The following is a 3,460-nucleotide window of genomic DNA, read 5'->3' on the forward strand; positions in this document are numbered from 1 at the left end:
CTGTATGGGTTGGCTTCCTGTCTGCCTACACAGTGTCGTCAACATTTGTGCGGAGAATTAAGAATCCCATCCAGCAATGTAACTGGGTACAAAAAACAGTGCATATGTAATGCTAACAATGACAATAATGATATACAGGTTAAAAAGTATATTTGTCTTAAAGAAGTAATAACTACTGAAGAGTTGCCTATAATACTAGCTGTTATTCAAATAGTATAATATTCAGTACAAGCTATTTAAATAACCACACACTACTACATTTTTCAAGTTTGAACACAATAGTGACTAGTGTAAAACCTATAGACCGTTGCCCCATGTGTGGGGCCCCTTCCTTTGTGTGGCTAACACTAGCTCCTTGATTGAACTTCTTTTCTTGTCCTAAAGAAAAATAGTAAATTGCCATTCAATGAATGCCCCACTGCAGAGCATGGGCTCTGTTGTCCCATTCATTGCTGTTATAGCTCAGTGAGCTGTGAAGTGATCTGTGCAGGTATAAAAGCAGTCAGGAAGAGGATGAGTTCTGATGTTTACCACTTTTTGGACCATTCTGCTCAAAATGAGACTGTGAGTAATCAGACCACATTTTTATTTTTTCTGCTTTTCTGCTTATATCACTTAGCATTGTTAAGTTTATTTGAGTTACTATATTCCATAATTTCTCATTTTCTCTCTCTCTGGTTTAGATCTTGTGTCAGCTCTGTTCTGTTGATGCTGCTGTTTATAGCAGTTGTGTATTCAGCACCTCTGAAAGGTAATCGTTATTGTGTCTCAGTCTAAAATTCTTCACTTGTGTTCTATTTACTTCATGCATTACATCATGCAATTATCGATCAATAGATATAGATCAATAACCAAGAGCTTGTTTAATCCTATATTTTGCCTGCTTTTACTCATGCTAATATATACTGTATATATATATATATATATATATATATATATATATATATATATATATATATATATATATATATATATTATATACAGTGTATACATATATATATATATATATATATATATATATATATATATATATATATATATATATATATACACACACACACACGCATGTGGTAGCCTAGTGGTTAAGGTCTTGGGCTACCAATCGGAAGGTTGTGAGTTGGATCCCAGGTCCACTAAGCTGCCACTCTTGGGCCCCTGTGCAAGGCCCTTAACCCTCAATTGCTCAATTGTACAAAAAAAATGAGATAATGTAAGTCGCTCTGAATAAGGGCATCTGCCAAATGCTATAAATGTAAATATAAAATTTATTTATTTCTTTTTTGCTACATCCAGGAGAGAATGAAGGCTTCCTAAATTTTTTAAATGGTAGGTTCTCTCTTTTTCTCTCTCTCTAATTGAAAAATTATTACAGATTTATTTTTAATTAAATTAAAAAAAAACTTCAAATATATACTCTCATCTCTTTCCAGAAGCCTTTAATCAGAACAGCCCTGAGCCAGCAGTCATAACTGGTATGTAAAATAAATCAGAAGTTTTCCGGATCAAAACTGAGTGTGTACTTTATACATGCTATATAAAACGAGCTAGACCATACAAATCCTGTTTCCTGTTCTAGTGTTTGCACCATTAACACATTAACATCTCTTAAATTATGTAATGTATCCACATGCACATACACATAAAGTCAGCATGTGTGTATATGAGGCTGCATTGCCACAGACCAGTTAGTGACCATGCTAACTCCTGTACTCTGTTAAAATCAACTGCAATGGCAAGTGAGCATCAGAACTGGGCCATGAAGCAATGGAAGGAGGTGGCCTGGTCTGATGAATCACATTATTTTTTACATCATGTGGACAGACAGTTGCATGTTTATCACTCACCTGGGGAACAGATGTGGAACAAAGATGCACTATGGGTGGGAGGATAGTCGGTAGAGGCAGTGTGATCTGGGCAAATGTTCACGTTAATTTTATTGTTAACATGTAACACCTGTATTGGCTGGCCACACACACACACACACACATACACACACACACACACACACACACACACATTATATATATGTATGTATACATGCATATAGTGTGCATATGCTTAAATAAAAAAAAATTTTGTCAGTTAAAATTATGGCCCTGAGTTTATTTTACCCCTTACAGGAATAACAGACTTCTAGTTCAATTACAGTCCACAAAATTATTTTAAATCAGAACAAGGATTCTAAATTCATTTGGTCAGCCTGATTTTAACCAGTACTGATCCAGACCCACAAGGTGAAGATTTGACACCTCTGGTTTAGACAATCAGTCGTTTTGATGCTTATTGACATATGGTATAAGTCTGAAATGTTTACAACTCATGTATTTCATAAGGTTTGACACTGAGTTGTTCTCTTTCTTTTGTTTAGTCTCAGGTCCATCAAATGCTGCCGGTGTTGCAGAGCCAATAGCAGGTGCATGTCAAGGCAGTAGAGTGGATTAAAACCATGCAGAAAAATAAAATTTACAGGCCAAACTGAGAAATGTTCCATTTGATTAGTTTTGATGTTTAAATGAATACTGTGCAACATGTTCAGCTGTTTAATGCTCTCATTTTCTACAGTGTGCTCTACTTCCTCACCAATGGATAACCCTACAGGTGGGTTTGAATCATTATGTCCAGACTAAATATGTTTTTTTAGTTGAGTTCCCAGTGACATAATAATTTTCCAATTTCCTCATTATTATTATTTAATGTGGTTCCAGCGTCTGATTCGGTGGAATATCCAGGTCAGTCACAGGGGATAGATGATAATTCATAGTAATTAAGATATTATGCTAAACATGGAATTAAATACACTTCCCCTGTCTCTGTTCTTTCAGACATTGCTGATGAAAAATCTAAAGAGAACAGCAAATCTGCTGATCAAACAGGTAAATTAAATTGACATAGTATTATTGACTGTTACTGTGTAGTAAGACACATTAATAGATAGATACATGAGCTTTTGTTACATTCATGAAATTCGGACATCTGAATGTGAGCTGATCAGATGTTATATCGTCTTCTAACACACCATTTACCACCATATAGCCTACAATCACACACTTATATATTAAAAAGGCTGTTAGTCTGTTACAGAATTGAGCTACACCACACAATATTACACACACATTTGATTCAGAGGATTATGATCCCAGAGTTTAAAGAAAAGAAACAAACTGCCATATTTTTTCAGAATAAACCAGTGAAACCTCAGTGAAAAAACTTTTCTGCATAATTCATATTTGAAGAGTGATTAGCATTAACCTGTCTTGGTTATTTGCTTTATGTCACAAAATATATTATATTATATGAAATAAACAAACATGCACATGGTAATTAAAAGACATTTGTGGCTCCCTCTTGCTTTAGACAGTGAAAATGCAGAAAGGACATATGTGGACAAATATGTTAAGACAAGGACTGAGAAGAAACCCAGCAAAACACACACAGTATATTTTAAATGATGTGGCAGTTT

At 34.7% G+C, this 3,460-nt stretch overlaps 1 long non-coding RNA gene across 1 annotated transcript; it reads left to right on the forward strand.

Annotated features, from left to right (window-relative positions):
* Positions 1–1,310: 1,310 nt before the first annotated feature.
* On the forward strand, positions 1,311–2,718 carry LOC132845319 (uncharacterized). Its single transcript, XR_009648412.1, has 5 exons — positions 1,311–1,326; positions 1,431–1,472; positions 2,369–2,413; positions 2,563–2,598; positions 2,706–2,718. It is a non-coding gene; the product is annotated as an uncharacterized LOC132845319 (long non-coding RNA).
* Positions 2,719–3,460: the final 742 nt, after the last annotated feature.

This window comes from Tachysurus vachellii, chromosome 5 (assembly GCF_030014155.1).
Source record: "Tachysurus vachellii isolate PV-2020 chromosome 5, HZAU_Pvac_v1, whole genome shotgun sequence".
NCBI classification, from domain to species: Eukaryota; Metazoa; Chordata; class Actinopteri; order Siluriformes; family Bagridae; genus Tachysurus; species Tachysurus vachellii.